Below are 22,978 nucleotides of genomic sequence, written 5' to 3'. Positions count from 1 at the left end.
TTTTAGAAAAATGGCCTTCTATAAGAAGTGAGGAGCATTTATGGGTACAAGTCGGGAACCGGCCTACCTCACATATTTCAAGGGTGCTGAGTCCAAAAAAACTGGTTCCCAAGCGAAATTTTGAGTTTTTTACCTTCTAATTTGCATATCAAAATGGCCGCCAAATTGCCTATCTTGCTCAGTCGTTGGACCATTTTCCCCTAGTTTTTTTGTAAGTAGGCAATCTAGATGAGGAAATTAAGTTTCTAGATCGATAGTCAAGGGTCAGAGCAAAGATATAATGGAGGCTCACTGCCTTTTTTATGTATATATGCAAAATACCAACTTTTAAGGTGAAATGAAGCATTATTTGTGTTTTTTTTTTAAGGCCGACATACATATTCAATCAATATCACTCTTAAATGTTCCCAGTGTATATATGATATGTGATGTATTCCATATTACATAATAACTAAGAAAAACACCATTGCAAGTTTTTTTTATGCAAATTAAGGTGAGACACTACAGGTGAATAGGGTAAAAATTTTAACTAGCAGATATCACCATGAAACTTTCACAGTTGATTACCTACATTAAGATGAGAAACAAAATGTATTACAAGTTTTCTGTAATTTAATGTTTAAATATGCAAATTAGGCAATATCTAATCAAATATGCACTAATTTGCATAGATTTAAAATAACGAAATCTGAGTATTGGATAAAGCCAGGTTAAAAATAATTTTTTCATTGTGTTCACATATTAGATGGGAAAAAAATTACTGAGGGATTTATGGATATCTACTTTTGTTATCCTGTAAATCAGAAAATACTGTCAATAGCCTTAAAAAAATGATTTTCGCCATGATTTTTGGAATAAAATGTTATATAAATCAGGCTAGGAATAGTGTATTTACAAATCCCTCTGTAAATGTATATAATGTATATATAATATATAATATATATAATGTAAATGTATATATGTAATATAACATAATATAACTATAACTAGGTACAAGTACAAAAGTTTGGTGTATAGGTGCTACTGAAGTGGAGTGTCATCCATGTGGTTTCCTTAGTCTGCTTCCGAAGCATTCGCCGGCCCCAAGCAGGAGGACGGCACTGCCCGTTCCTCGAGGGAGCTGTCTCCCTGCTCAAGGCAAAGCAGCTTGACAGCAGGGAAGTCCATGATGAACCAAAAAAAAGTTAAACAAAAACACAAACAAGACAGAAAACAAAAATACCAAAGAATCGACGACGAAAGTTAGGCTTTAATGCTCCAACAGAGTAATCCAAAGAGGTACATCCAAACACAACTACACATAGACGAGACCCAACACAAAACACAAACTGATCTGAACTTAAGTAGTTAGAGGATAATGAGACATGAACACCTGAACACAACACACACCTGAACTGAGTAATGAATCAAATTAACAACCATGAAGACAAGCTAACCAAGGTGAAAACACAGAGTCCATGTGGAGAAAACTAAAAATAAACAAAACCAGATAACGCTGAAAGGAATACAGCTTTCATGTATTATGTGCTCTATTTATTGCTTTTTATGGCAAATTTATAAGTAAAAAATAATAAAATTATATCATTGTGTTAATTCTTTTTTGTAGTTTTTGTATTATTATTCTATTAAAATGAATGAACTATCTATTAAATATGACATGAATATGAGAACAAGTGAACAAGTTATTTATTTTCATTATACCATATAAAGTTATTATCGTCATTATTTTTTAAGGTGTAAAATAGTTATTTCTACTCTCTGGCACACACAAATTCCGTCATCTTAAGCCGCTCACTCAATTTCATTTCTCTTTTCTCCATAAAGTACATGTGCCATTCACTATAATGAACAAGTGAACTTGTGACCGATTTCAGATGCATCTCAGACGAAACTGCAAAGTAAATGACAAATTATGACCCACAGACAAAACTTCATAATAAAAGTCAGACAAAAACAATAGCTGAAAACCAAAAAGAGCAGAATTAGACTGTGGACCGACTAGACGTTAAAATTAAGATATTTTTATGGGCTGGCTCCACTCTCATGGAACCAATGAATACTGCTATTTGATAGAGGACTATAGTGGGCCACACATGGTTGCTGCTACTACATACAATGTGGGAGAATGGGTTTGAGGTAACATGCAGCAACATGCAGATATGTTTCTTCGCCGAGGAGCGGCAACGTACACTTTCAGGGTGGAGGGAGACTGCCTTCGGTCCAACACTTCTTGCAGGAAGGAAAGCACGACACTGATCGGGCATTTTCTGGGGTCTTCTCTGCGAGAAGAGCACCAGGTGACGAAGAGGTTCCACTTCAACGCGTAGGCATGTCTCGTGGACGATGCTCTAGCGGAAGTGATGGTAGCCACTACCGCTGGTGGTAGGGTACTCAAACCTGCTTCATCCCGTCCAGGAGCCACACGTTCCAAAGATCGGGATGAGGGTACCATAAGGTGCACCGTCCCTGAGAAAGCAGTCGTTCCTCAGAGGGATTGGCCAGGGAGGTGCTGTCGCGAGGAGGACTAGTTTGGAGAACCAGGTCTGGTTGTGTCAATGAGGGGCAACCAAAATGACCTTCTCCCTGTCCTCCCTGAGCTTGCACAGGGTCTGTGCAAGAAGGCTCACTGGGGGAAATGCATATTTGCAAAGGCCCCGCGACCAGCTGTGCACCAGTGTGTCCGTGCCGAGCGTGCCCTCGGTCAGGGAGTAAAACAGATCGCAATGGGACGAGTTGTGGGAGGAAAACAAGTCTACCTGTGCGTCCCCGAACTGATCCCAAATCAGCTCAACTGTCTTTGGATGGAGTCTCCATTCTCCAGGGAGAGGCTGAAGCCATGAAAGCACGTGAGCATCTTGAACGGAAGCCTGTGAAGGGAGCGGTTCAAGACGTGCAGGTCCAGGATTGGCCGTAACCCACCGGTTTTCTTCGGTACAATGAAGTAAGGGCTGTAGAACCCGGACTTCATTTCGGCTGGAGGGACAATCTCGACTGCACCTTTCGCCAGTAAGGTAGCGACCTCCGTACGCATGACAGGGGCATTGCCACCCACCATAGTGTAACGGACTCCCCGGAGGCGGGGAGGAGATCGTGCGAACTGAATCGCATAGCCGAGCCTGGTGGTTCTCTCAACCCAGCGGGACAGGCTGGGAAGCTCTAGCCAGGCTCCCAAGAACTGAACCAGCGGGGTCATGGGAACCACAGACGTACCGTCGGTAGGGCACCGAAGTGGAATGAACGGTCCAGACGTGGGCGGTGTAGCGACCCGGTGTGGGGGCACGGTCATTGCCGCATCCTGACAGAGGAGGCCAGGGAAGGACCAGTGTTCCACGGGGGGCCTGCTCTGAAAGAGGTCTGGCGACAGAGGGGGACAAGAGTGGCGAGGCAGAGCGTCGCACACTGCCATCCATGGCCTCTTGGGGCTCGGAGGAAGGGGCATCAGTTCTTAGAAAAAAGATTCTCCCCCAGCCCTCCACGGGGGGAAGGAGTGGTCCTGCTACCAGCTCCTGAGAAGAACTGAGCCCTAACTCCAAGCTGCCCATCAGCTGCTTAGACTGGCGTTTTGGCGGGCTAAGGGGCGGAGACGGGCAGTGCCGTCCTCCTGCTTGGGGCCGGTGAAGGCTTCGGAAGCAGACTAAGGAAACCACATGGATGACGCTCCACTTCAGTAGCACCTATACACCAAACTTTCCAGTCTTGTACCTAGTTATATTATGAAGACATTTACAGAGGGATTTGTAAATATATGAATCCAAGCCTGATTTATATAACATTTTATTCCAAAAAACATGGCGAAATTTTTTTTTTTAAGGCTATTGACAGTATTTTCTGATTTACAGGATAACAAAAGTAGATATCCATAAATCCCTCTGTAATTTTTTTCCCATCTAATATGTGAACACAATGAAAAAATCATTTTTAACCTGGCTTTATCCAATACTCAGATTTCGTTGTTTTAAATATATGCAAATTAGTGCACATTTGATTAGATATTGCCTAATTTGCATATTTAAACATTAAATTACAGAAAACTCATAAAACATATTTTTTCTCATCTTAATGTAGGTAATCAACTGTGAAAGTTTCATGGTGATATCTGCTAGTTAAAAATGTTACCCTATTCACCTGTAGTGTCTCACCTTAATTTGCATAAAAAATGAAATCTCAGACAACTTGCAATGGTGTTTTTCTTAGTTATTATGTAATATGGAATACATCACATATCATATATACACTGGGAACATTTAAGAGTGATATTGATTGAATATGTATGTCGGCCTTAAAAAATGACACAAATAATGCTTAATTTCACCTTAAAAGTTGGTATTTTGCATAAATATATACATAAAAAAGGCAGTGAGCCTCCATTATATCTTTGCTCTGACCCTTGACTATCGATCTAGAAACTTAATTTCCTCATCTAGATTGCCTACTTACAAAAAAACTAGGGGAAAATGGTCCAACAACTGAGCAAGATAGGCAATTTGGCGGCCATTTTGATATGCAAATTAGAAGGTCAAAAACTCAAAATTTTGCTTGGGAACCAGTTTTTTTGGATTCAGCACCCTTGAAATATGTAAAGTAGGCCGGTTCCCGACTTGTACCCATAAATGCTCCTCACTTTCACTTTTTGGGGACATCCCTTCTAGACTATTAGTTCAACAGTATTGTAGTATCTTAGGAATGATTAAGCAGTTATTAGAGACAGTTTACCCAAAAATAAAATTTTTATCATTTTAATTTACTACAGTAAAGTTAAGTGAGTGGATCTCTGAGCTGGTGTGAGTGAGTTGAGACAGGGCTAATTTGCATATTCATGGCTCCACATATACTAAATGAAGCAAAGTAACAGGGTTTGGTTTTTCTGAGTGTAAATATTTGATAATGCTTTGCACAGGCATGGTCTGTAAGCAATTCTTTCACACCAGTCTAATGCTAACACGTGTAATGTGCTAAAGTGCTTTGGTTACTTTCAAAACAGTATTATAGTTGCATATTTTATTTATTCGCAGTGCTGCACACTTGCCCGCTAGGCATCCATATTAAGTATTACTGTAAACATGTTATTCATTTGTTTGTTTGTTTTTGTCAAAATTGTCAGGGTCAATGAACAGTATGCTCCTGTCAATAGATTCTAAATTGTACATGACCTAGAATAATCTGGGAGAAACAACAATACATTTCTGCACCCCTTTTCCCTGGCTCTCACAACCTTTGAAAAAAATTCTACAGTTGCCCTTCTTTAACACAATGTCCTTTGCCTTTGGTTCACATCTTAATGACAACTAATGAGTGCCTTAAGCTTTCCTCGGCATTTGATAGCCCAAACCGCAAGCAGAGATAACTTTAAGCACACGAAAATATTGAGGAGGTTGAGAGACTGTCGACTTCCTTATCAAAATGAATTTTTAATTAGCAATAATCAATATTCAAAGAGATGGCTATTTGCCGTTAATAGTTCTATCAAGGATCATAAATACTTAACAGTTTTTTTTTTATGTGTCTTTGTAGATATAGTTAATCCCTTACTGCTAAAATGCAATCAGGCAAATCAGATACTATTAATTATGAATTGAACTATTACTGCAATTCCAGCAACTCTCGAACCTCACATTTGCAAAGTGCATGCACAACACGCTATATACAGAGTTTTGCTCTCTCCTACTGGGATAGGCTATTTCTACTGGGCAAACGATACAGGGGCTTGTTTCATATGCAGTGTCCGTCCCGCTCTCTGGGTTTCATTTATATCAAAAAGACTCAAATAGGCAGAAAGTCAGAGAGCTTCCAGAATACCATATTGTTTCCTCCTCACCTTTTCTTTGTGAATCCAGCCAGCTGAAGAACGTCTCATTAATGTTGATAGTCAAGACTCAGACACAAAGACAGAGGGAAAAAAAACAGCAAGAAATGTAGTGGGGTGGATGGTGGTAAAGCGGCAGTCTGGTATACGTGTCTTGCAGTTAACTAAAGGTACCCCCCCCCCCCCCCCCCCCCTCTCCCCGTCTTCCTCCCTCATACCTCCCTTAGAAAGCCCAGCAGTCACGGTGCATTAGTGCAGTGAGCAGAAAGTCACATAGTTGAGATTTGCACTCCAAAAATAGTCATTTAACGTTGTGGCAGTGGCACGGGGTGGCATCGGAAAACCTGGATGCCTGAGGACACCCCTAAATAAATCTTCTCTATACCTTCTACAAGCAGACGGTGGGAAGGAGAGAGGGGTGCTGCAATGGGCTATGTGAGGTATGGAGGATCCTGAAGGAGGCCCACAGGAGAGATGCGTCGCCTGTGGTCTTGCCTTGGGCAGGCCATGCACAGCACTCATGTGGGCTGTCAACACGGGGGTTGAGAGGAGGGGCTCCCAAAAGCCTAAACCTTCACATAGCAACTTCACACTCCTAAAGATGCAGTCTGGATCTGGTAAACAATCATTGAAGCTTTGAACCTTGAAGACAATGACGTAAGAGGTAAAAGTCATTAGACTGAAGCAATTATCTCAATAGTCTATAAATAATCATCGATTAAATGTGTTATGTTGACGACCAGTGCCACTTTGAAATGGCTACCAAACTTTGCAATGGTTTACATACAGAAAATGTGATGCTTTTGATGACAGCTGGGCTGTCAATGTAGATTCAAAAAGACATCTTTGTTTTCAATCTCCTCTTACCAGCCAAGGGCAATCATAGTAGATGAGTTGAGACTTCCTATACTTGACCGGGCTGAAGATGTGAGCCTCTGGCAAGTCTAAAAAAATGGGAAAACCATACCATCTGTTCACCCCACAATATTCAAGCATTCAGCATGCATAAGGCCTCTATAAGACTCTTCATAAAACCGACAACAACAGCGTTCCATCTCTCAATAACGTACATATTTACAAGGAGAGCTGCATCTTGCAAACATCAAAGTCTCTGAGCACTGCTCAGCGGGACATCTGGGGAACGCTGCTACGGATTCAGCAGGGAGGTCATTATCAGCCCACGTTCACAGAGTTGTCTTCATACGTGAGATTTTTTAATGTTTGAAAGTTAACGCTGAAACAACAGTTTGACTGTATTGTTTTGAGTGGACTCCGGTCACCGCCAAACTTCTCAGAGAGCAGATATTACTGGGAAGATGCTCAACTACTCAGATGACATGAGGTCACAATGTGCCTGTAAAAGTCATAAACCATCACGATTCAACAAGTGGAATTTCTGTTCAACATCAAACTAGAAACGGCTTGAATTTCTATATGATTTAGTAGTTTGCAGTATTTGTAAACCGGAGTGTGAATTACGGATGGGTTTGAAATTAGTCAAGCATTAAATAAAAAAAAAATATGACATAACAGTTTTACTTCATATTAAATAAGGAATATTTCAATAGCATTTACAAATAAAAATTTAGTAACCACAAAAGTTAGAATGCATAATTTCACCTGGTGCAAAAAAACATGCTTGCGAGCAGAAGAGGTGTTCACCTGAGGAGGTAACCATACATAGCGACAGTAGGGGCACTTTCCATTAGGATAAGTATCGAAAAACTTTAGGTTAAGTAAGAACTGTCATTGTTTATCACTATATACATTTTCATTAGGTACACTTTACTAGGTATATACCTTGCTAGTACTGGGTTGGACCCCCTTTTGCCATCAGAACTGCCTTAATTCCTCGTGACATAGATTCACCAATGTGAGGGAAACATTCCTCAGAGATTTTGGTTCATATTGACATGATAGCATCACTCGGTTGCTGCAGATTTGTCGGCTGCACATCCATTATGCGAATCTCCCGTTCCACCATATCCCAAAGGTGCTCTATTGGATTGAGATCTGGTGACTGTGGAGGCCATTTGCATATAGTGAACTCACTGTCATATTCAAGAAACCAATTTGAGGGGATTTGAGTATAGTGACATGACACGTTATCCTGCTGGAACTAGCCATCAGAAGATGGGTACAGTGAGGTCATAGGGATGGACATGGTCAGTAACAATGCTCAGGTAGGCTTTAGCGTTTTTAAACGATGCTCAATTGGTACTAAAGGGGCCCAAAGTGTCCCAAGAAAATATCCCCCACACCATTACACCAGAAGCAGCCTGAACTGTTGATACAAGGCAGAAAAAAATCCATGCTTTCATGTTGCTCACACCAAATTCTGACCCTAACTGAATGTCGCAGAAGAAATTGAGACTCATCAGACTAGGCAATGTTTTTCCAATCTTCTATTATCCAATTTTGGTGAGCCCGTGCGAATATGCTCAGTTTCCTGTTCTTAGCTGACAAGAGTGGCACCCGCTGTGTCTTCTGCTGCTGTAGCCCATCTGTTTCCAGGTTCGACATGTTGTGCGTTCAGAGATGCTCTTCTGTAGACCTCAGTTGTAATGAGTGGTTATTTGAGTTACTGTGTCCTTTCTATCAGCTCGAACCAGTCTGGCCATTCTCCTCTGACCCACAGAACTGACCCTCACTGGATCTTTTCTCTTTTTCAAACCATTCTCTAGAGAAAGTTGTGCATGAAAATCCCAGTAGATCAGCAGGTTCTGAAATACTCAGACCAGCCCATCTGACACCAACAACCAGGCCATGTTCAAAGTCAATTAGATCACTTTTCTTCCCCATTCTGATGCTCGCTTTGAACTTCAGCAGATCGTCTTGACCATGTCTACATGCATAAATAAATTAAGTTGCGGCCATGTGATTGGCTGATGTGTGTGTGTAATCACATAATATAAACATATTTATAATATATAAATCAAAAGAACCTTGAATTTCTTGGCCTGTAAATTCTCTGACACTACATTCAATCTCTAGTTACAACAACCAAATATACAAAAAGAGCAAAAAATAGAATGCATAGCATTCATTAGCTACAAATAAAAAAATCTCTCTAATAGTTCCCTAAATCCCACAGCTCCCTGCACTATAGTGCGGTGAAAGAAAGATGCGAAAGAAAGCCGTCTCCCACAAGTGCTTGTTAGGCCCAAATTATTATTGCAATGAATAATTTTAAAAATAAACAAGTAAATAAATAAATAAATAAATAAATAAAGGAAACATTTATAGATCTAAGTATTATCAGAGGACCAAAAAGTTTCTTGCTGAGCTCCAGAGGCTTGTTTGAAATTTGCTTTTGTTTTTCACTTTGATCTTTAACAGTTTACCTCTCCTCCAGCACTTCACCTAACCTCCCCACTAATGCGGCATCCCATATTTCATGCAAACCTTAGCAGATTGGACACTTATACATGACATATCTTTAATAACAATAATAAGAAATTGCTGTATTCTTAAAGCTTACCATGAGTAGAACGCACATAAAAATGGTCATATTTTGGCATCTACTTTTGCTTACAAATGAGCATATATATATGTGTGTGTGTGTGTGTGTGTATGTATAAATGTGTCACAGTATAAATATCAAATTTGTATAAAGTGCTTTTGCAATGTTCGCAATGAATAATGTTGTAATGCTGATTCTGCACAATATCTTTTTTACTATACAATTTCTGTAATAGAAAAACAAATAAATACAGTGCATTTAGTGGTAATTGTTATTTAGTGGTTATCATTGTTACTATTGCTCATACTTTAAGGTTTGAACAAACTTTTGCATCGTTTGTGCAACAAAATCAAATGGTATCTCAGGTCGCGTGACTTGTTGAGGAGAGGTACGCCATTACCCAAACCATATAATACTGATTTAAAACCTGCCACTTCTGACTTGGGCTAGTAAGCAACCACCCAGAAAGCCAGCAACTGCTTTGACACTAAAATTAACATGGTCAGTTTGTCAGAGGCAAGCATCATTTACATTTTCTTTCTTTTTCTCTATAATAATTCATATTTGCAATCTTATCTTCTTTAATATGTATTATGATTAACTTTTGACAGCTACATCAGCTTCTTTGACTAAAAACTGCTCCAAACTCTTACTCAGCAAAGCAGGGCGCGCAATGCAGGCCTGGACTGTGCAGCAAAAAAAAAAAAGCCCAGAAAGAAAAAAAAACTAAAATAAATCTAAAGAAAATGGGGCAGATGACAAGACAGACAATGAGCGCAAAATTGGGAGAGACAGACAGAGAAAGCAACACTCGTAGTCGGCTCCAGACAACTCTCCATCCCGTCCCGTGGGGACGTGCAACAGCAGAGGGGGAACAACTCAACCCTCGGATCTGGTTCTGAGTGATATTGTAATGAGCCAGTTTCACTGGCCCTTCAACAAACCCCCCCAACACACACACCTCAACCAGCTCCCAAAGCCCCCGAGCGGCTCGCTCCATTCCGTTTCATCACACTTCAAACGGGTCTGGCGCGCTCTGCAGGCCTGCACCAGACCAGGGGACTGCAACATCTGCATGAGGTGGGAGGAGGGGAGGCGTGTCTCACGGGGGGACACGCAGCGTCTCGGAGCAGATGTCACACGAACCTGAACAGCAGGACGGGGGAGGGATGCCGTGAGGCACATTGCAACAGGTTGAGAGAGAGCGAGACCGTTCCTGCTGCATGGGGACCCTGTGATCCAGACTCTTCCCTGTCGTTGCCCCCTTCTGCCCCCTTTGACAATAAAATTAGGTAATTAGTTACCCTTGCCCTAATAAGCTAATCATGGACCATGTGCTTTTTCAATTATTAAAGTCGTGTCGTCCCGGGGTGCTCCCCGAGGGCTTCATGTGCAGTGCAGGAGATGGTTAGGACACCGGGTTGGGTCCGGCTGGGAGAAGACACGCTCCAAACCTTTGTTTCAACAGTCCCTCAGGCACAGAAAGCCATGCGTCATGGACCCGCCACAAAAGATCCCTTAAATAAAATTAATAGACCTCTTAAGGGAGAATCAAGCTGTCTGTCACATCGCTTAACATTAGCACCCTTTCATCTCACCCTTGTTTGAAAGGCCTGGCACTTTTATTCCGGAGGATAGCTTCTATCATCGTTTTATATCATCATGTCACCCAGCCCTAAAACTTGCTCTATCTATATGATAAAACACTAAGGCATTATTGACATTACAGTACGACTTTCTTAATTGATTTGAAATGAAGTGATGTACAAATAAATCTGACTTTATTTTATGACAGGATTAAAGAAATTTTAAAATGCGATGACCAAAAAAAAACTAACAAGCAAAAACTATATAATAACTTTTGAAGACTTTCATTAACAACCTTTGAATAACCTCAGCCTAAAATTGTGGTCACGTTTACCATTGCTCTGTGAAATTATGTGGGCAAAATCCAGTCACTTCAAAAGTAATCTGTGAGAATGGGAGTTTCCTGTGAGGGCAAAAAAGTTTCCCAAGCGGATTTCACTCATGTTCAAGTTGGTCACATGAATTCACTGCGTTGACTAACAGAAATATGCTTGATTTTGAAGGTGACTTGACATTTCTGCCCACAAAATTTTGCTGAAATTTTGCTAATGTGACCACAGCTTAAAGCCCTAGTGTTATGGCAGTACCTTCAATCACTGTTGTGGCAAGATTTTTTTGGTAGCACTTTAGTTTAGGGTCCAATTCTCACTATTAACTAGTTGCATAATAGCGTGCATATTATAAGGATATTGGCTGTTTATTTGTACTTCAAGCATATATTAATGCCTTATACTGGATGCCCATATTCTACATCCCTTAACCCTACATACCTAAACTTAACAACTACCTTACTAACCATTAATAAGCAGTAATTAGTAGTTTGAGGCAAAAGTCGCAGTTAATTGTTAGTTAATAGTGAGAATTGGACCCTAATCTAAGGTGTGACCTATATTTTTAATATACATGTCAAAAAATATGACCTTAATATATAGCTTTTATTTTGAAAATGTTAAAAGTAAAAAAATAAACAAAGACGACATTACAAAGAGGAAAATGACTGACAGATCCTCTAAAATCAGAGTGATCCCAATGTGATCCGCGCAGTGTAATCAGGCAGCGTTTCCACTAATTACTGCAGCGGACCAGTTGCACTCCCAATTACCAGCAGATACGCCAAAGCCTGCGTAGAACAATCAAGCACAGCATACGCTCGACTAAACTGATTCCCCATGCTGTTGTCGGATATCTTCTGCTGCAGTGGGCCTTGATTGGAAACAAATACCTTTCGCTGACCTCCAACGCCGAATGTGGCGGCAAGCAAACAACCGCTGATTCACCCCCAAACCTTTAGCTCTGCGTCCATGTACTCAATCTGCTACTGTGGCTAAATGTAATTAGAGAGAACATTAAACTTTGCCACAGCACTTTCCAACATCGTTTCCGTTCGTTTTGTTGCCTTTATTTGTTTTGCAGAGTGAGGCGTCCCGCAGAGCGTGGAGACAAGCTGCCGTGTTCTTCTCATTACACATTCAGACTGTTTTTGTCACCCAGTCGACTGGTGCCTCCAAACAGCTGTTTTCCCAGGCAGTATAAATAAGCATTTGTTCTGACATGAAGGGGAAAAGAGGGAGAGAGATAGATGGGGTAGAAAAGCCAAGCTCTGAACAGGCAACATCGGGAAAAGGAGAGAGGATACCACGGAGGCTTTGTAGTGGGTAAAATATTCTTATTATAACCTCAATAGCCAAGCAACAGATAACATATTATGCTGTTGACTATTCAGTCAGGATGTTTAGAAGAGATTTGAATACTAACACTGAGCATAAGTGTGGTTTTAGCTATTTTCAGTTGTGATGGGTCCTTCCAACTTATTGCTTGAAGTTGAAGTTGAGCTTGGCAGCTGAAATGTCTCTACACTTCTTCTTATCCAGAAACATATAAATAAATAAATAAATGGAGTCAAGAGCATCACTGAGGGGTAACAGATCTTCACTTCATCAAAGCATTGTGGGTACCAGTGGTATGGGCGTACAAATGCAATAGCACTTTTATCACATGCCAGTAATGAGGGATAACCACCACAGTAGGCAATCCCAGCAATCCCCATTAATTTATTATCAGCTGCAATTCATTTCTGTTGATATTTCTCATCCATTTCTACCCTTTAACACTAAGTAATGCAACTAAAACTTCTTGGTTATTTAAGATTGCCTGCTTTCCAGGTTGGCAAAGCTGAAGAGGATGACGGGCAGACGAAGAGGATCGAGGAGAATCGGAAACAACAGGCAAGCAATTTACCTCACTAGATACAGACGAGACCAGGCAACACAGGGTATGTTTACACGACTACGGTGTACCAAAAACGTAAAAGTTTTTTCCTTTTTTGCTCTTTCCGTTCAAAAGGATCTGTGAAAACGACAAAAAATGCTGTATTTTTCATGACAGGTCAGGCCGATGTCCCTTTGTAAAGAAACATTGCGCACCTATAGACTGAACACGTAATACGCATGCGCATGACGTCACTGTTTTCACAAATTCACATTTTTGTTGTTTAGATGGATACGATTACAGTATCGTTTTCAAAAAGTTGCACTTTGAAACTTGTTTTCAAAAGTTTCCCTTTTCAAGCCCCCAAAATGCTGTTGTGTAAACGAACGGCCAAAACACATACTTTTTTTTACGTTTCTTCTTGAAAAAGGTGTCATATAAACGGCCCTTAAGTGTGGGGAAGTGGTGCTTCAGTGTAGTTCTTTTTTTAATCTCTTTTTGTGTTCTGCAAAAAATAAAAATAAAATTAAAAATCATGCAGATTTAGAACGGCATGAGGGTGAGTAAATTATGAATTATACTTTTAGGTGAACTATCTCAGGTAACATACAATCCTTAAGTCTAATGAAATTGTAGAGGGGGTGTTCAGAAATATCTTCCACACTGTGATTCAATAGCTCTCCAATTAAACATCTTCTCCACTCAGTAGCTCTGAAGTGATCTGCCAATCATCCTGCAGGAACGCATCGCATCCTGTTATCTGCCAGTCACTCGATGCTGAGTTCATGACAGGTGCCTGCAAAACCGCTTTCTTAAAATATGGACCAGCTTTGCTTCAAACCCACAGCTGGAAACGGAACAGAAAGAGCACACATGAACATCCTGGTGGAGTTCCATGCCGTTTATGTAGATTAAGTGCATAATAAATAAGTAAAACTGATAGCTACTTTCAGACATTAGCCTGAGGGGATAAACATCTATTAGCAGATTAAACAAAAATAATAACCGCAAGTCACTCATCTTAAAAAGCAGGAAGTTAAAAGACACCAAGCTAACAGGGGAAAAAGTCATTTCACGTATCCTTTCAAAACAATTGACAGAATTTTTCATTACAGAGAAAAGAAAATCAACATTTTTATTATTCAGTGGTGGCTTTTTTTTTTTTTTTTTGCAAAGAAAGTTTAAAGAGAGACGCTAACCACCCTTGATAATCTGCAGAGCACCCTTAATTGAGAGTAATATTAATCACATATTTATGGCAAGAATAGTCTCAGACTAGAGAACTATTAAAGGGTTAGTTCACCCAAAAATGAAAATTATGTCAGTAATTACTCACCCTCAGGTTGTTCCAACCAAACAAGAATACTTTTTGTGCGCAAAAAACAAGCAAAAATAACGACTTTATTCAACTATTCTTTTTCTTCTGTGTGGGCCTCTGAGTGAATTATTTTTATTTTGTTTTATTTTTTTTACATTTTTTACAATACAAAAAGTATTCTCGTCACTTGATAAACTAATGGTTGAGCCACTGTAGTCACTTGGACTTTTTTAAATATTGTCTTTACTAACTTTCTGGGCGGCCGGCAAGTTTCAATTACAGAGAAGCCTATGGAGGAGTGAGACAGCTCTCAGATTTAATCAAAATTATATTAATTTGTGTTCCGAAGATGAACGAAAGTCTTACGGGGTTGGGACAACATGAGGGTGAGTAATTACTGACAGCATTTTCATTTTTGGGTGAACTAACCCTCTAAGGAGTCCTAGCAAGCATGACAAACAGGGAGTTTAAGCACGGTGAGCAGGTAGAAGCTGAAAGTGACAGTTGATACTCTGGGAGCCATAACTTCTGAGAGTGAGGGCCATAGAGAATACAGGTGTTCGCACACAACTGGGTTGAAGCATACTGGTGGTGAGGAACATATAATGGATTCAGGGTCTGACAGTGAAAGTAGACATAGCGTTCACTTCTGCTTTGAAATCTAGACCAGTTGCCATCAAAGAGATGAGTCACACGCCAAGAATGAAACTGGAGATGAGCTGAAGATTTGACTGTGTAGTCATGAGTACAGCAGCTACAAGAGGATACTCAGAAGCTGATGTCCAACCTGCTTCCATCCAGCAGCCAAAAATATTTGGATGTGTAACGCGCGTCGTGGCGAGAGTGCAACCCTCACTCTCAAACAGTGAAATACGGAAATGAGCGTGAAGGGAGTGCACCGTTTCTAGATTTGGACCAGTGACCAGAAGATTAGACTCGCTCAAGGGGAGAAGGAAATGGTGACAACACTGGCTGCGTTAGAAACTGGTAAGATGTATTTAGGAAAATGATAAATAAAAAAAGGTAAAATAAAGCAACATTTTTTGAAAGTTTTGCCACTATTAAACTTCGCTATAGAACGCGCTGAGATTCTACCGAAAATACGTCAGCAGTGTTCGTGCATAGAGCGTATTCTATTTTTTCTTCTCTTCTTTTTAGTATCGCGCCAGCTGTTTCTCTATCTGGCAAGGAGTGTTGCATCGTCTGTGTCCTGGATCCACCCGTTAAGGCGGGGCTAACTTCCCACTCGTCCAATTGGACCAATCTTCATCTTATTAAATAACTTTTCTTAATAAGTTTTATGGTTTTAATTGATGTATTTTCTTATTTTCTCTTCACAGATATTAAAATAAAATAAGTGTTAGTCTTTTTTTCCTTTTTCTCACATCAACAGGATTTCTTTAGTGACCTGGGTTACAGATGCATTATGGATTCTGAGTGCAACACATATTACTGTACAAAAGTCAGCACGTTTAAAAAAAATTATAATTTAACATTGGAAGTCTCTTATGCTCACTTTTTTTTTTTTTTTTGATACAACAGGTGCGGTCAAGAAATATTTCTTATCAGTGTTGTAAGCAGTTGTATTGACCACAAACTTCTGAACGGTATAGTATATACACGCATCAGCAACACTGTAAACAATACTGTAGTGAAATCTGCTATAAGTACCAACGCAAGGACAACAAACAGTGTTCTACTTTTTTGTAATTATTGACAGTCTATGTCTGGGTTGTCAGAGCTTAAACTTGACTTTCCTGATTCAATTTTACAGCATATGCATTTAAAGGCCAGCTCCCCATGAGCCATAACATCTATCCAAGCCCCAAACAAGGCGTATTGATTTTTCTAATCTGTTTACTCCTCTTCTGCACTTTTGAGTAGACTGCTGGAGAGCCTGGTTTGCCCTGGGGCGTTCAGAGGGGCCCAGCATGTTTCAGCTTTGATCATCGTTCAGCCAGTGAATTAACATATGCAGACTCTCTTCCTCCCTTTGTCGTCAAGCCTACTAATAAATCTATGGCTTCCCTCTGATCAACTACAGGCCATGAATCAATCAACCCACCTCACGTCCTAGCCGTCTCCACAAAGATGGGATCCCTTTGTCTGCTAAAAATGAAAAGAAATCCAAGATGCTGTATTCATGTAAAAAGTAAGGAAATAATATTAAGTTATGATTGTGCAGGTCTATTCTTGCTTGGCTAGACATTTGACTAAACGTCATAAAGTCTTTTTTCATTGCATTGATTGGCAAGGAACTGCCATTATAACCTATACTGTATCATATTTGATACACAAGATTCTAAGGCTTTTAAATTATTAACGTGATCAAAACATTGCTGAAAAACCTGTTGTACACAATCTTCTACATGCTTTCTGTCATTGGATTGACAGTTCATACTTTGTAATTTGCACGGTTTGACGTGATATATCATATAGCAAATTATACTTTATTCTCAAATTGTTAATGTTAACAACATCAGCATTGCGTGACTACATTTAAATCCACCAGTACCACTGGAATTAAAAACATTATTACAAGCTTACCATTTTGAATCGAGCTAAGGCAAGCAGATAGTTTTGAACACTGGCTGGTTATGTACTTGCTCAAAACATTATTATGGATCATTTTTAATCTAAAAAAGTTACAGACTGCAGCTTTAAATATCATCTAACCAAAACATATTATTGGGAGATAGAAAGACAGCTAATATGTATATGCATTATGTAAGTAGTAAACTATGTATGTAGTCTGCTATACTATTATAAAGATGTCACTGACTTACATAATCTATCAGAATTTAGGGCCTCTACATAAAATGAGGTGTTTTTCCTCCTCGGGTTTCATATTCTCCTATATCATATTATGAGCCATAGAAGCCTGATGTATCAAATATGATACTTAAAGGAATAGTTCACTTAAAAATGAAAATTATGTCATCATTTACTCACCCTCAAGTTGTTTCAATGCATTTCTATATTCTGCTGAACACAGAAGAAGATATTTTGAAGAATGTCGGTAACCAAACAGTTGATGGGCCCCATTGACTTCCAAAGTATTATTTTTCCTACTATGGAAGTCAATAGGGTCCATCAACTGTTTGGTTATTCTTCAAAATATCGACATTATTCAAAATATCTTCCTTTGTGCTCAGCAGAAGAAAGAAATTCATACATGTTTGAAATAACTTGAGGTCGAGTAAAAATGACAGAATTTCTTATTTTTAAGTGAACTATATCTTTAACAAAAACACATATGCAAACTTTTTTAGATGTTATATATTTTGCCTATTTCATAAAAAATGATGTCAGGATTTAAAGGGTTAAACAGGAAAAGACTGTTTTACTAACACATATGTAACGCAAAAAGGCAAGTCCTTACAGTACAGTGCTTTGGACTAGCTTCATTTGTCTTGAGAATGAAATTTTCTGTTTCACCAGTGGTCGCTGTGCACTCCACCCTTTAAATACAAACACAAGAGTCTATGACCTCCTATATTAGTCTGCGATGGTCAAAAACAGCATTCAGTTTAACAAAAGCAAAAGCTCATCAGGGACTGTAGAGGATGGCCTCATTGGCAGCTGATGGAAGTAGGGCAATAATGTTTCCTCTGCGCATTAGCTCTGCTAAATATTTTCTGCCCTCAAAAACCCATAAGCCATTGACTCTATTTGACTGGTACACCTACTAATGAATTAAGTTAGCCAATATAAACTAATACTATCATCCAAAGAGAGGCGAAAATCCAAGTAATTATCCAGGTACAATAATAGATGTTAAGCTTTATTGACAGCATTGGTCAATTACATTAGTAACCCATATTCAGAAGCTCATCCACCTAAACAACTATTCTGACCTCAAAAATGGATGATTTAGAATTTTTTAAAAATAATTACTGAAAACTCTTTAACAAAAATATGCAATTAATAATACTTTTGAATCCTTCGAAACACTGGTATGGTTTACTTTCATTGTAAGTGCCTTACTGCAACTGCGATTTATGCTTTTTAAAAACTTTTTTAAACAAATCGAAAATATTTTCTGGTAATCGGCATTATCCCCACAGGTGCTTGTGAAACTGCTCCATTTAATTTGAACATGGACTATTCCTTTAAGATGAAAAATATCATGCAGAGTATTTGCTTCAAATTTCTGGTTCAATATTAAAACTACATCATGCGACTGTTAGATGAGACAACAGAGAAACATATCTTCCGTGAGGCTAAATAAGCAGACATGCTACACATTGCACATCTAATGGGCAGAAAACTGCAGTGAACTAAGTCCATAAACAATCCTGTGTGAGCAGCAAGGAGTACAGCGACCTTTGAGTTAGGAGTTGAGGCCCTATTAAAACAGAGCCCAGCTTACTGGCAGGACGCACATCCCCTAACCGTGGAAAAGCAATCTCGCAGCAACTGCTAGGCAATCAGCGGTGCACTGCGCGGGGTTGAGACAGCAATGACCTGCTGATTCCACAACAGCAGAGGTGAACCAGCCTCAACACACTGATGAGCGCTGCACAAACATCAAACAGGCACAGAGGACCTCCCTACGACCTGCTTCGGCAGCCCCGTCTGACGCCCGTGCCTTTTATTTGGGCTGATAGTGGAGGATGGATTGGCAAATATCGATCACGGCAGTGTCCGTAAAACTCTCCTTTCAGATTTGAGAGGTGATTATGGTTGGGAACCAGCTGATGCCGCTGTGTGACTGTCTGGGTGAGTGTGTGTGGTGGGTGATTGTGATCAAACTAAGAATCCAAACATAGCACAATCTCATCATTTGTGAACTGCTCTTACCCTTTAGATCAGTGTTTCCCAGTGTTTTTTGCCTAACGTCCTCTCCGCAGCCCCATTAGTAGGGCTCAAGTACTCCTTCACTCACACAAAATGCTAACATTTTTAAAAGGGATAGTTCATCCAGAATTAAAATTCTGCCATCATTTATTCTTCCCTTCATGTTGTTCCAAACCTGCTTGGCTTGCTTTCTTCAACGGAACACAAATAAATAATACATTGAGTTTTTTTGTCCATACAACTTAAGTCAATGAGATCCAGTGTTGTTGTAGACACCATAGATGACTTAAATTGTATTAAAAAACAAAAACATTCTTCAAAATACCTTCTTTTGGGTTCTGCAATAGAACAAGTCATATAGGTTTGAAACAACATGAGAGTGAGTAAGTAATAATAATCGTTTGAATTCTATGACAATATAGGAAACTCCACATCACAACTACATCAATAATGACATAGAGGAACAATTGCGTTGGAATCACTTTTCCAGCTGATGAACAATAAACACTAACAGCCAATTACAATCCATCCTGCTTCAAAGAGCTCGATCATTTAAAGTGACAGATGACTGCAATTCCCACTTACTATATAATAAACAGAATGTTATTATGTGTTGGTGTGAATGTTATATAGTTATCAGTTATTGTTAACTAGGCTTTACTTTAAGACATAATTTTACATTTTTGGGGGGTGAAACTTATTTGAATTTAATTATCATAGAAGTTTAACAAGTATTAAAGATCACCTACATGTGATATACACTGCCAACTGAGCTAAACTCAAAACTTTTGAGTCTTTTCATTCTGTCCACCAACCATCAAACCCAAACAGGATTCTGGGATATAATAGACAGCAAAGGCATGTTGCAGTTGAATGAGAACATTGGATTCGGACGTGTCTTGATGCCTACCTCCGTTTGCTGCATTTTTCAGCTCTCAAATTGAAAGCACCCCCTTGAACGTTCACAAATGCACGTTCCTCTCGATGATGGGCATCCTGAGTAAAAACAAAGATAAAAAAGATGAGAAAAACACTGACAATACAGGACCACAAGTGCAATAAAACACATTCTCTAAATTCCAACAGATATTGGTGTAACAGATAACATCGCCTCCATTTCCAGCATGTCTCTTTGTCGGAATGGAGACTCCATAAGGAACAGTGCCAGTGGACTCCAGACGGGCACTCTCTCCCCCCTTGTGTTTGCAATAGGAAAGGAGTGTTATTAATTAAGGATACGAAGCAGATTTTGACAAGGGTTCCCGAGTGGCAAGCGGTGTGGATTCTTGGCGTTGACCTGGCCCAGCGGGGGTAGCAGGCGCTTTTGAGGAAGGGGGTTGGAGGAGGGTTGTGCTGGCTCCATGCTGGCAGCCAGGCCTTCCACGTCTGCGTTGGTGCTTTGAAGTGTCACCTTGAGAGAAGAGCCAGTGGCCGGGTAGTGGAGGGAGCAGGAGCAATGAAAGGAGTGGCACCGCTTGCGTTGCCAGACACGGCGCTTTTAATATTACATGGGCTCCCGTCCATCTCTCTACACATGCTGGATATTGCTTCTACTTGATTTATTCAGAAAGTGGATCTTTCTCTGCTCCTTTTCATGCTGTGGTTCAAGTTAACACCTGTGCAGGTTTTAGCCAGGCTTCTGCACTTGAGTATGGTGTCAGGTTATCTGTAACTTTCAATGAAAAGACATAAAGTGTCCGTCACAGCAATGCTTTAACAGCAAATTGAATGGTTCAATTAAGATGGGCTGGCGGGTCACATGGTCAAGCAGTGACATATCTACTTAAAAAATGTCACTGTATGTAAAAGATAATGCTTATTACACAGCTACTCATCAAATACATAAACACGTGGACATTAAATAATGATTTGAGTTTGAGTTATTTTATTGGCTAACCTTACCTGGATATTACCTTTCAAGCTCTCTCAGGACTAAAAAGGTCAGTGACATGTAGCCTACTAAACATTCGACCTAGCAACAAAATAAAGACTGCTGATATTAATACTTAAGTCCTCTGAATTAATGTTCACTAAAATCGATAACAGACGCAAGATTACGCTGGGAGTGTTTTTATAAACCAAGTGAGAGCGAGTAGAGTGGGGTGTAGCTGTGGTTGCCGCCATTGCAAAACTGAATGCCGCGATTGACCAATCAGATTCGAGTATTCCAGAAAGCCGCGTAAAGGTGCAGGTCAAAAAGAGACAAAAAACAACAACAACAAATCCTATAGACCTTATCAGAGACAATGACCTTATTCACAGCAGCGCCATTTTGGTTTTAACGGGAATGAAAGCGAGGCTATACACATCTCTTTAGTGGGTTATGTGTTTTTGGATTTTTCTGACGAAACACTACAAAAATATCTTTCCAAGAAATTTCAGTGGACCAAAAAATAATAGGCTTATAAAAATAAAAAAACATACAATATAAGCTGTGGAAAATTATAAGTCAAATAGGAGTTTTAACGTTACACCTATCACTTTTTACAACGAATGTCATTGAAAACACGGCAAGCAAGTCTATCCCTCAGCCTTTCATAAATGGCGCTGCTCTGAATAAGGTATATTGTCAATATAGTGTATGTGAAGCACCAAAAAATTCCAAGCAGATGTGTTGGTCCGCTTAGGCTAGCCTACTTGTAGATTCCTACGAAAAGATAGGATTATCCCCGTAACAAAATAACATAGCCTAGGCTACTTAAAATATAAAAAGTCATCTTAGAAAACTCTGTCCACATTTGACATTAAAAACGGTGATTGTGGACAGTGGCTGCAAAAAAAGTATAGAATTACTGGGGCAGCCTATCTCAAACAATAGGTATTTTGAAAAGATTTTTTTTTTACAGCGGTCCCAGATCATAAATAGCAGTTTTTACTCCCCTGATTAGTTATGACATCCGCAGCCTTTTATCTCTCCCTCCATCTTGCTTTTTAAACCAGATTAACCCAAATGGGCATCCTTTAATGGCCCCTTTTTTAGAAAAGCCGAAAGAGGATGATAATTAAAATAATTAAACCACTGGGATTGGCTCGCGCATCCCTTGTTCTCTCTCTCTCTCTTTCCCCTTTTGCTCTTTTCCTTTCTTCTCTCCTTTTTAAGTTTTGAGTCTACTTGGCTAACAGATTTCAGTGAGGAAAGCACAAACCACCCTCAGTTAATTGAATTTACTCTCATCTCAAAGGTCTAACTAGGCAAGCTTTTCCCCCCTCCTGTGAAACCGGGTGTAGAGGTGTGTGTGTGTGTCAGCTGTATAAATCTGATTGCAGGGGTGGGCTCAGGGATAAACGCTCATATTCATTCTATTTCTGTGCACTTTGCGTTTAGCTAAACATAAAGCAAAAAGTATCCTCTTTAACGATTATTTATTCATGGACTTTTAAGCTATTAATGAGGACAAATGAAGTCGTTTTTAGGAGTGTCAGTATGAAATATGCTTACCAAAATGATCTTGTTTTGCATTTCTGCTTCAGCATGAGTCCATGTGGAATAAACAAAAACATTTAAATATAACCGGGATTTTAGGATGCATGATGCAGCATTAAAATAATGTTATGATTTTTTAATCACACGACGCAGTTGCTGGAGGGGGTGGGGGTGGTGGTGGTGGTGTGTGTGTGTGTGTGTGTGGGGGGGGGGGGGGGGGGGGGGGGTGCTAATGTTATGCTGCAAATAATAATTATTAATCGTGTTAATTGTAATTAGTTTTGCCTTAACTGGGCTTCTAATTACACCCAAGACCTAGATACAATACTGAAAGTATTTCACACATTTTCACAGTTGGATACAGTTATACTTTAA

The 22,978-nt window shown here is 39.7% G+C and overlaps 1 long non-coding RNA gene across 1 annotated transcript in view; it reads right to left on the bottom strand.

Moving 5' to 3' along the window:
• Nucleotides 1-20,219, bottom strand: part of LOC307145079 — a 28,326-nt gene extending 8,107 nt beyond the window's left edge. The window contains exon 1 of the long non-coding RNA XR_013818887.1: nt 20,090-20,219. This is a non-coding gene — a long non-coding RNA (uncharacterized lncRNA). The remainder of the gene's footprint in view (nt 1-20,089) is intronic.
• Between the last annotated feature and the right edge of the window lie 2,759 nt (nt 20,220-22,978).

Source organism: Squalius cephalus, assembly GCF_949319135.1.
Source record: "Squalius cephalus genome assembly, chromosome: 17".
In the NCBI taxonomy this organism is placed as follows: domain Eukaryota; kingdom Metazoa; phylum Chordata; class Actinopteri; order Cypriniformes; family Leuciscidae; genus Squalius; species Squalius cephalus.
Note: the sequence above shows the minus strand (reverse complement) of the source record. Positions and strands in the feature narration are given on the sequence as shown.